At 36.2% G+C, this 12,666-nt stretch overlaps 1 pseudogene; it reads right to left on the bottom strand.

Annotated features, from left to right (window-relative positions):
- Positions 1-1,245: 1,245 nt before the first annotated feature.
- LOC121465788 lies at positions 1,246-11,861 on the bottom strand (annotated as a pseudogene).
- Positions 11,862-12,666: the final 805 nt, after the last annotated feature.

The following is a 12,666-nucleotide window of genomic DNA, read 5'->3' as shown; positions in this document are numbered from 1 at the left end:
CCTGGTTTGGTACAACTGCTCCTACTCCTAGGTTATTCTTCTGGATCCTGTTTCTATGTTGTCAGCTTTGTATGTGAATCAGGTCACTACTCTGGCTTTTAATACCATTTTGATGCTATACCGTTAAACATGTACCATTACGCCAATGTTTAAGTCACGTGACTGAAAAGAGCTAGCCTAACTCCATGCTTTATCAACTAATTTTTCCTTTCATTTTTTTGTATTCCACATAGTTTACCATTTTTTATTCCCCACATACTTGCACCTACACACACATACACACACTTTCTCTTCTTTCCCCATCACACACACATACACACACACACACATTCTCTCTCTCTCTCTCTCTCTCTCTCTCTCTCTCTCTCACACACACACACACACACACACACAGACACACATACACTCACACAGAGAAAGTAAACATTTGAAAAAATGAATTTATGAAAAGCTTTAATCACCATGTTTTAAAGAAAACTATAAGTACTGTGTGAAACTAGTATATAAATAAATAAAAACTTTATAGATCTTATATTACAATGAAGATTTATACAGGACAATAATTAAATTATTGATAAGTGTGTAAATTTCTTAGTAGTTAGAAAATATTAAGTACGATTAAAATAATTTTTAAGTGTTTAGTATTTATTTTCTTAATTAATTATAATGCTTACTTATAAGTTTAGCTGTGATTAATCCTTCCAAATTCTGGAATATTTCTTTTGAAATAGTCTACTAATACTACTGTTTTTAATTCTATGATTTTTTTCTGTTAAGAGATATATTTCCTTATCGTTATTTATTGCATTCTTTCCATTCTTTTTCATTGTTATTTTTCAGTATTCATGAAAAGTCTGGTATAAATTCTGGACCCATTATTATTCATTTTCTTATTTTCATGTTCTCCACCTTTTTCTCCTTTTATCACATATTCTGTGAAATATGAAGTTAAAAATTTTAAATTCCTTTAATCGTCAGTTCCACACAATTCCCACTACTACGCATACACACATATCTATCAAGAAATATTTCTTAATGTTCAATTTTATTACATATATTGTGTTTGTTTATTGTGTTACTGTGTGTGTGTGTGAGAGAGAGAGAGAGAGAGAGAGAGAGAGAGAGAGAGACAGAGACAGAGACAGAGACAGAGAGAGCGCTCATGGGCATGAAAGATGGCAGAACAGCATTCTTGTGAATATCAAAGAATAACTTTGCTCTCTTCTGTGCCGGCAAAATGTTGCTTCAATTGAAGTCTAGGTGCCGAAGCTCCTCCTCCAGAATGGCCATCTCATGGCCTAGCCTCTCATTGCGGTTGACATTCAGGGAACTGTTGCCACTGCAGGCCCCGAAGAAGAATCTAGCTGGTTGCCATTCTCCAGGTGGAACTTGATCTCCAGCAGTTCAAGGTAGCATTCATAATCCTCATCAGTGAGCCTAGGCAGGTCAGCCCCTCCCAGTCCCTGCCCCGTCAGCCAGCAGAGTTCATGCTGAAGTGGAAATCCCTGCTCTGCAGGACATCCCCTTGCAGGACAAACCTGCGCAGGCTTTCTAGGGGTGTTGGTGATGCTGGGGGGGGGGGGGCGGGGTGCTTACCCCCAGCAGGTCATGTTCACAGGTCTCTTCATTGTGTGTATTCTCATCAGTCTGGCCCACCCCGCTGTCCAGCTCCTGGCTGTAACTCAAGACTGGGTCCTCATCAGTAGCACCCTTCTCATCATTTTCTGTCTGCTGGACAAGGGGTGACTTCAGCTTCCAGACATGAAGGCCCCCTTCATTCTCAGACCCAAAGTCATCTAGGAAGTTGTAGGGTTAAGACAGCCCCTTTAGGGGGCGGGGTTTGCCTCGGACGTATGCCTGCCAATAAATGGGCCCGCGGCTCAGCGGCTCGGCCCTTTTTTCCCGCCCTACCTCCTGTACTACGCTGGAACTTTGGTTCTGTAAGTTTATCATTAAAGTGGTAAATATTCTTTGATATCTGCATTGCATTTATTTTGCGCGGATACAGGAAGTCATTTCTATCACTGTCTTCCCACCGCTTTGCTAGCTGGCTCTCAGGCCAGGCCATCAGCAGGGAGATGGTGTTCTCCTCCTGGCTCAGGATGGCCACTGCTTCCTCTCGGGTTCTGGACATCCATTCTATTAATCTGTATGATTCAGACTCCCTCACGGATCCAGCTGTCTTTGGCTGCAATGTTTTTGGAATTTATCTCTCCAACATAGATGGCCAGATCCTCATCATCATCTGTGTGGTAACTGTTTTTACAGAGCTCTACCTCCTCGTACTATAGCTGGTCCATTCGCTCTGCTTCCAGCGGGCAGCCCTCCATGAACTCTGCCTGGTCATAATACTCGTGACTGACGGGGGCGGGGAGCAGAGGGTGCATATGGCTTCAAGATGCCCATGGATGGGTAGAGTGGGTGGGTGCAGCTTGCTCAGTGCCATGATATGCTCGAAGGTGATGTCGATCTGAATGCTACTGTCGATCAGCTGAAGGTCATGGCAGGAACTTTCTGTCCCCCATCTCCTGCATATGGGAGCTGCATCTCAGCACCTGGATCACTAGGGACTCCGTGGAGGCACGCAGGGCCTCTAGGGTTTGTTCCTGGGACAGCTTGGAGAGCTCTTTCACGTTCACCTGCAGCACCACTTTATACCGCTCCTCCGGTTTCTGGACCATGCACATATTACCCAGGTCTGGTTTTTGGATGCTCTCTAACAGAGATTGTAGGCACCAATCTTGAATGTGGTGGACATATATACAGACAGACAAACACACATAGACATAGAGTAACAGTATTTTTAATTAAAACACTAATTAAATTGCATCTTGCCATACTTACTAGGATGTGTTTTATGTAGTTTTAATTTGGTGACATTTTGTAAATAAGTTATTCATACATTTCATTTTATATATTTAAAGGTATTTTTTGGTTTCTTGTACCCTTTCAGCATTTAGATTTTGTACTTTGGATTCTATCTTTGTATTTTAGTATGCCTTTATTTTTCTGGATTTTTCTCTACTGTATTGTGATTTCATTTTACATAATTTTAAATGGAGCAGGATTAACAGCTTTGATGCTGTTAATTCCTTCAGTCTAATAATTCATTTCTTAAACCCAACATATACTCTCTATTTCACGGGTAATCAGTGCTAATTATAAAAGACTTTCATTTCTCCATGACCAGATGTAAATGTGAGCCACAAGCCAGAGAATGCTCTACTAATAAAAACATATCCAGAAATGACAGTGATGATTAAATTACTAAGCTTGGATGTTAATATAACTATAATAAGTATGCTCAATATGTTCAGTGGGTAAAAAGGAAAACAAACATAATGAGGAAAGAAAGCTGGAAGATAAAACAAATGCCAGATGGAACTTGTAGGGATGAAAAATATAAATGACAAGAAAGTATCGCTGGATGAAATTAACTGTAAATTATCCTCTGAAGGAAAAAATCAGACAGTATAAATACAGCATAAAAAAATTACCAAAATGATGTACACAGGAACAAAAAGTCTAAATATAAATAAGATAGCATCACCTTGATCATTGAAGGAAATTATACTGAAACAATATAAGATCTGTTCAAAGAGTAGTTGTCAGAAATTTCCTCATACTAGAAAAGAGAAAGAGGTCTAAGACTCTCAAGCTACCATTAGCAAGATATGGAAAATTAGGCTCTTCCTTTAAATCCTGTTAGTGAGAATACAGAGAAATTCTTAGATGAGTGAGAGATTGAAAGAACATCAATCATACAAAGAGAAGGGATAATAATTACTGCATGATAGAATTCTGTATAAAATATCTGTAAAGCACAAAAAGAAGCAATTAGAATTTTATACCCAGCAAAAACGTTTCAAGCACTAAAGCAAAATACAGACTTTTCAAAAGATAAACTAAGGGAAAGTATTACTAGCAGAGTCCTACTAAAAGAAAGATTCAAAGGAACACTATGGCAGAAGAAAATTGACTTTGAATTTGATGTATATAATGGAATAAAGAATGTCAAAAGTAGGCTGGCATAGCATTTGCATTCATTACCGACTTGCACTGAAGAAAGCCACATTCAGTCAATGCTTCTGTAACCACAAGTACTGATTTGAAAACCTGAATCCCTTATTTCTTTTGTAGCAGTCAGATATCCTAATCAACTTGACTGATTTTTCCACATATAAAATGAACTCTTGTATCCTCCAATAGTTAAATCACAATGTCATTTCTTTAATTTGAAAGTGTGGAATGATTAACAAGTTACTACATTACTTTTCTCTATATCACATGTGGTGTTTGAACTGTGTATACAAACATTATGTATGAAATATTAATATATAAGCGATCTTTTGGGAGCACTTCAAAACCTAATTTGTACTTATTATAAAATAAGACATATGTATGGTATGTCTACAAGCATGCATCCAGTAGCATAAGCACAAATACATGTAGTAGGACTAGTAGTAATTAACAGTTTTTAGGAGAGAGGTTTGTCATTTTTGTCATTGGTATAGTCACTGGTAAATTGTTCTTGCACCCCTAAGTAACTTCCCACCCATATTTAGGCAATTGAATCACATACAAGAAAGAAGATACAAAAGAGAGACTTTTGTTGGGAGGAAGCATTACAGTGGGAGAGAGAGAGGAATAAAGGGATGCTTATAGAGAATAAAATGACTAAAAGTGAATATAAAATATGTGAAACTGTCACACAATAAAAAAGGGAAGTCTTAAAAAGTTTTGATAGCAGAAGACATCTAGCAAAAGAATCATTAGCTGCACAGAATAAAAGTCTCACAACTATGCCAAGTGAAAAGCATTGTTCTTGAGTGGCAGCCCTACAGAGGGATGTCGTAACTAGTCTCAAGAGATGAGCATAGACACTAACTTTTTACATTGGTTTAATTGGTATTATTTTGGGAAGTACTAATTTGTTCCGCACACTAAACTGCAGAAGTAAATGACTCCTTGAGGGCTTCCATGGCTGCCGGTAGACTAATCCTAAGCAATTGTAAGAATAAAGTAGATTTTCTCAGAACAAATGTACAGATTAAAATCCTTTCAGCTCTAGATACCATAAGGAAGGAAACCTACAAAATCTGTTTGACAATCTAAATATATTAACGTCCATGCTGAAGAGATTTCAGGTGAAATGCTTACTGTATACCAGCAAGAGAGATGATTCAGAACTGAGATACACATATAGAGGTATCTCCCCAATTATATGTGTGTGTGTGTGTGTGTGTGTGTGTGTGTGTGTGTGTGTGTATTGATAGCTAAAGTCACACAGTTTTACTAACTTTAATACTAAGCAACTTGTATTTGAGCCATTTGTTGGAAGTGTGTATGAACGGATATTTTTCTGGTTTTTAGATAAAGGGTTTCTCTGTAGCTTTAGAGCCTGTCTTGGAACTAGTTCTTGTAGACCAGGTGGACCTCGAGCTCACAGAGATCCACCTGGCTCTATATCCCCAATGCTGGGATTAAGGACATGTGCCACCACCGCCTGGCTGAGCTGGTATTTTTTGATTGCTATGGACTTACATAGTGTGACCATCTTTAGTACTTAACAATTTGACTTAGTTTTCCATTGAAAATGTATATGAGCAGATAAATTTATTAGCAATCCTGCTTTTCTCTAAAATGTACTATTCAGAACCATGCACATGAATGAAAGTGATTCCCCTAAAACATTACAATTGCTTATTATTTTTCTAATATATGACTGACATCAAGTATGATTGCAGATTTAGACAGATAATCTCAAGAAATGTCAATAAACCAATATTATTAGAAGTATGAAAGCCTTAATAAACTATGTAGCAAATATTTGAAATAGTCACAGTTTGATGTTATTCAATGCTTCCTAATTAGAATTCAATAATAGGTCATAAATACACAAATTCACTGCAGTGGAAAGGTGACTTCAATGTATTATGTTCCTAATAAGTATTATTAAAGATTGATTTAATAATTCTACTTACTTTTATATAACTTATAGGCATTATCCAAGGGAGTTGCTCATTAGAACTATCTCTTTCCAAGTCAGGCTGGTAATTTTTTTGTTCCTAATTTGTGTCCATGTTAAAGAAGCATTTATAACATCTCCAACAGCCTCAAAGACTCCCATAATTGTTCTTGTCAATGGTAACATTTCTATACCCAAATACCTTTTCAAATGTAAGAACATATCCTATTCATATCCATTTTATCTTTCCTTGCTACTTTACGTGAATCTTCTCAGTTTCGTTTTAATGAAAATCCCCAAAACCAGTAAGTGTCCTCAAGCCTTGTTTGGATGCACCAACAGAAAACTGCAGCCCTAAGTGACAAACACAAGATCAGGTCATCAAGAAGTTTGAAATAAAAACATAAATTCTAGAGACAATGCTACAGGAACAATAATATAAAAAGAATAAAATACTGCCTCAAATTTTGGTATAGGAAATTATAGATGGAAACCCAAATGTTCTCATGATTGGTATTATGTATTAAGTATAGTACTTACATGAATATTAATATTAAATGACATTAAAATTTGAGTAAGACTTGACTCACCAGGGTTGGAAGCCCAATTTTTACTCCTTCCTGGTAACTACAATTCAACCCTGGAAATAAGTTGGCCAACTTTTTGAACACCATGATTGGAGTTAAATCACAACATAAAGGACATAATATAATGGTATGATTTCATACTTCTTCTGAGACAAATCTGGATTAATTTAGTGCGCCTGACACAGTTCTGGAAAGACAACTGCAAAATCCATTTTAGTGGTTGAGTTTGGATTTGCAGAGTAGCTTAATGCTGCATATTTTGATCTCCAGAACTAGAAATTTGGGTTTAAAACCCAGCTCTTCCATGCAGTGGTAAGGTCGAGGTGTAAACACTGTAAATGTCCGGGTAGCACCTAATTGAGTATGGTTTTGTGGGTGCTAAATGTCTTCCACATAAGCAAAACACGTACGGAGTACATAAGTGGAGCATGGTAAGTATTCATGTGATTACCAATTCTGTTAATGCAGTCTCGACATCAAATCTTTTTGCTATGCCTATTCTTTCTGTCATCATCTTGGTCCACAAATTCATGCTTTCTCTACTTAAATTACTATGATAACCTCTTTTATTCTCTTCTTGGTATCAGTCTTGACCTTGGTCCATCAATTTCCTTAGTTCTGAATTCTTTCTAAGAAGGAAACATTATCCCTTATGCTATTGATATTCCTCAGTGACTTCCCTTTCCTCTAACAAAAATTAAGTTATTCAAAATGTTCTATAAGCCTACTTATGAATTTGTTTTCTGTACTTATCCAGCATCACTTCTTGTACATTTCAAATCTACTCTGCTTTCTTGATCAAAACAAAAATATAGTGTAAATCTCTTAAACAGACAAAGTTTGTTTTGCATTAAAGTTTCTGCCATTCTGGTTCACATGTGTATAATATTTCCCTTTTATCATTTTTATTTATAGGATGTTTCCTATTTATCCTTAATTATTAATATTTTAAACATTCATTTTGTTTATTATACTATGTATATGTGTGTAGGCCTAAATAAATCTATGTGGACCATGGTTATGTAGATGTCCACAAAAGCAAGAGAGGGTGCTGAATCCCCTGGAATTAGAGTTACAGGTCTTACTTGCTCCTTGATGTGGGTGGTGAAAACTGAATGTAGTTCCTTTGTGACAGTAGAAAGTGTTCTTAAACCATTGAACCATCTGTCTGACCCCTCATTGTTATTGCTAAAAATAATGTCTCTACTATCAACTTTAGTTTTCATGACCACATGTTCTCTTCTTCACAGGATTATTAACGTATAACAAGACAGATGTTGGCTTTCTGATCTACTGCTTTCACTAAATTGTATCTTCTATGAAGGCAAAATTCTTACTTCTGTTACCACTGTAACAACTGGAAAAAGAGGCATGTTCAATGTGAATTGAAGATTGAATCTACCCTGTAAAGAAAGAAACCATGAAAGTACCAATGTATCTAAAATGTGACCCATTCAGGCGAATAATAATATAGTCCTGGAAACTATGTTCACATAACTTTGCCTTTAGGTAAGTAGCCAAACCTAAATGTAAAAACAAAAAAGAAATATATAAGCATCATACATAAGCATAAATTCTCATTGAAGGAATACTATAATTGAGACATTCTTATAAAAGATTTAATGCCTTGTATTTATTTATGCTAAATACAATCACACATTAACATTTACAGTACTGTTACCTCACTTTTACAGAGAGAGTTATGAATAAAAATATCAAATAATGGAACTTCAATGCAAATCCTGTCTTGTCCTATCATAATTCTAAGATTTACTAATATTCTGTATTTTGAAGCCAAATGACCTTACCTATAACACTAAAGCATAAAAAAATAAAAGAACAAACAAACAGAACAAGAACCCCCTCCCCCCCGCCCCTGTTAGGGAATGGAATCTCTGGCTTGGGTAAAGACTGGTCAAGGACATCCAGTTGAGATAGTTCAACTACACTGCCTAAAAACTACCCTTAGAGAAGAGGACTCATATTAAGACTTGCTAAGTGATGGACAAAATAACTCTTCGTTAATGAGATACTACACTGTTATTTCCCAGAATCCCTACTCATAGTACAGTAGTTTAAGGGCCACAGCCATAAGTCTGCCTGTTTTGAATTACTCATGAAATCACTACTTTTTCTTTTTTTTTCTTTCTTGCTTTTTTTCTAACCAAGTTTTCCTTAAAATGTTAGGCATTCCCTACATTTTATGCTTCCTTACTCTTTATCTAAATCTTCCCTTCCTACCACATGTATGATTGTTAGCCAGGTATCTGCCCTCCATGCCAACATAAATGGCATGGCTTTTTCCTTTCTTTCCTACATTCTTTTCTTGACAATATCTGATTTTACAATTTAACTGTCCTAAGATTTTTCTTTTAAATTCTACTAAAATCTTGCTTATGTTCATTTGAGTACATTCTTAAATTACTTTATTAATGCAACTAAGACCCTAAGAGGAGATCTCAGTTTCCCCTGCATCATCATTCCAGTTAAATTCTTAGCTTTATTCAACTACATTCACAATAGACGCCATACAAAGAAGATGGGTATTGATATATACTTCAACACTTAATCATAATAAAGTAAATTGGTTCATCAGTAGACATGAAAATTCTGTTATTTCTCCAAACATTCACACACACCGCCACCCCACCACCACCACCATAATAACAATACTGTCGTCTCCAAACAATAATTTAACTTAAGAACTTTAGTCATCACTCTACAAAATCCTTAGCCCTAACATCACAATTTATAGTCATGTATTATATAAATGTATATGTCTCTAAAAATGCAAAAGTCTGTTGCATAATGTAGCTTCATTTAACTTTTCCGGTGGCTGCTTTATGACAGTGACCTACATGGTCTGCAAATGCAATGTGACAAAGGATAGATCTGCTTTCCATCCCAAGGACATTCTTGGAAATGAGCTGTAATATTTCAAGAGTTTTATCCTTGTGAGTAAAATTTAATAAATAGATAAATCTTTAGCACTTGCTAAGTCATGAGCTTTTGTTCAGTTGTGATAAAGGAAGAAAGTGAAGCTGAAAGGGGAAAGAATAGAAAGTTTTAATATTGTCGCTACTATAAATTAGCATAATCCAAGAAGTCATCCTCGATCAAGTGGTAAAGGATACCCAAATTGGAATAAGTGGTTGGTATATTACATGTACATAGAATTAAAATAAATAAACCACCAATACCAATAAAACATGGTAAAATTCTTATTTGCATAATTTCTAGGGTGACCTAAACATCTAAGGTGACTAGGTCTGAAGCCTTTTTCTCCTCATACAGTTCTTCACGGTAAAAAAAAAAAAAAAAAGGAATGTCAATTTGACTGAAAGCAAATATGTCAGAAAAGAAAAAAAAATGGAACTCCAGTAGGTTTTACTCACAGATAATTAGAGAGGAATTATTTTTTTATTGTTAACCAAATTTATCTTTACTATTGCTGTAATTGAATTTATAATTGTCTTATTGTATAATTTTATTTTTCTGTAGTATTTGAAATTGTATATATCTGATAAAAATAATTAAAATAATGTGTAACAGCTACTTGAAAATGAATGAAATTTATGCCCTGGTAATGCTGAAGCATGCATGGGCAGCCCATATATGGCAGTTCTGTTGAACTTGTCTATATTGGGTTTCATCGTCTAAGTTGATGAGAATGAATGACAAGGTCTCCTCCTCAAGAGGGCACCAGATCTCTTTACAGGTGGTTGTGAGCCAACATGTGGTTGCTGGGAACTGAACTCAAGACCTTTGGAAGAGCAGACAGTGCTCTTAACTGCTGAATCATTTTCCAGCCCTCTGTCAACTATAAAAAAATAATTTCCCCATTCTTAATCTTCTTGAAACATTATTTAGATTGATGACCAAAATCCTATGACAAAAGTTTAGAAGTCCAGTTAAGTCTTTAAGATGATTCAAATTCTACTTGATAACTACCACAACAATCCTGCAAATATCTTGAGTTCCATGTTAGAGGCTCTTTTTGTTGGTACCAGTGCAATTCTCCGACGGTGTTTCAATGATCCATGATACAAGATAAATTATTTGTATGAAAGTTAGTTGGTTATATTATAGTAACTTCTCACTTTTACCAAACATTTATCCCACTTCACTCTTTAATTCTTCATGAGGAAGATTTTATTGAACATTTTCAGTAACCTGATAATGTTCTTATGCTGGGGAGGTAAAAATTGTAAAATCTACCTTTCTTACAACATGATGACATGAAAAGAAGAAATTACCATGTTGACATTTTAAAACTTTAGTATCTTTTTATAATGTGGTGTGTATGTTTGTGTGTGTGTGTGTGTGTGAGAGAGAGAGAGAGAGAGAGAGAAGAGAGAGAAAAAAATGAATATATCTATTCATTTCTCAACATTTGCATTACCTTTCAGAGGACAATTTGTAGAATGGAATCTCTCCATCCTTTTTTTTATGGATTTCAAAGAATTAAGTCATCAGTTAGCTATAATTGCACAGTAGTAAGCATGTTTACACTTTGAGGAATTTTGAGAGTCATCATTTTATACCTTTGTTTTTCTTCAGTTTGCTCAATGCCAATATTATATTCACCCATACCTTGAAGCATGGTTATTTGCTGTAGGAACTCTTTCAGCCAGTAGCCTTTAAGATATCAGCCCATCTTGGGCATAGGCTCTTATACTATAAATGCCAACATAAAGCATGTGCTGGCTCTCTTTTCCGGCTGCTGTATTCGGTTCCTGTTCCTGTTCATCCAGAGGACTGCAATCTGTGAGTCTGTCCCTAAATAAATAACCCTTTATTATATCAAATTCTGAGCTAGTGTAGGATCATTTTGTAACTTTCATCATCTATGGCACCCAATGTGAATCTCAACTCCACACCTACAAGGTAGACTGGCTTAAAGGTCCCAAAGGTACACAGCCCAGAAGAACTCCCACCACTGCCTACATAGCTGATTTCATCTATTGTGGTCATGGCGTAGCTCAGCACGGCAACTTGGAAATTTCCCAGGTGCGCATGCTTCCCAGCCCTGCTGCTTGCCCTGCCACTTGACAACTTGTGAAGCACTTCTGCAGCTTCTGGTTTGTGATCCCTATTCATGAGCTCTGGGCTCCTTGATCAGAAAAAAACAAAACAAACAAACAAAAAAAGCAAAACACCTCTCTTTGTGTACGGAACTGATTCAACTGCTCTTAAGCAAAGAGCAAAGCATATTTGTCAATTTGTCAGCATTTAACCAGGCACCAGCGCGCATCACCAAAGCGGCACAGGACTATTTGTGCTATACGCACCTCCATCACCGTCATGCGGCTACAACTGCAACACCTGCCAGCCAATAAAGAGGACACTTACAACAGACTACTGAAATCTCATAACAAAGGTAACTATTTGATTAATAAATAAATCAATAAACCTGAAAGTTTTATAATGGCAGACAATATTACCATCCAGGAAATTAAAAACCTTTTTGCTTATATTGTGAATGGCATTATATTTTGCTTATATTGTGGTATTCTGCAATGCTTATATGGTTTTTCTGATACATTCATTTATTTGACATTGTGACTTAGTTTTGTTCTTTAGCTACATAGAGATTGTTTCTACATAGATAGGTAATCTCCAACCACTTCAAAGAGCTGTAGAACATGGCATTTAAATAACTTAGGGTTCTGTTGACATGAGACACAATTGCTCCTGGCAGCACTGATCTATTCCTGGGAGAATATTAAGCACCAAATACACTCCACTTGGAGCTTGTTTTCTTCTTGGCAAAACTGGCCTTTGGGCAATGAACTGCCCATGCCTGAATCACTGACAAAATGTACAGTATCCTAACCGGGCAAGCAGGATACAAGAAAAAAGACTGCAAAATCTTGCCTCGACAAGTTAAGGTGGTTTTGAAAATTTTCCTACCTCTGAAAATGATCTGTCACTTACTCTAGACCTTAGCCAAAGCTGGTTGCTCCAATGTTGCAAATGAGAATTTGGATGATTGCCCAGGCAATCAGTTGTCTCTGTCATTTATTGCACATTTTGGAAGTTGTTCAATTTTACTTTCTGTTTACTCAAGTAATATTATTTTCCTTCTTAGGTCTTTGACGGGGTTGAAGA

Source organism: Microtus oregoni, unplaced genomic scaffold (assembly GCF_018167655.1).
Source record: "Microtus oregoni isolate MIOR12 unplaced genomic scaffold, Mior012 000000F_ref0000247, whole genome shotgun sequence".
In the NCBI taxonomy this organism is placed as follows: Eukaryota; Metazoa; Chordata; class Mammalia; order Rodentia; family Cricetidae; genus Microtus; species Microtus oregoni.
Note: the sequence above shows the minus strand (reverse complement) of the source record. Positions and strands in the feature narration are given on the sequence as shown.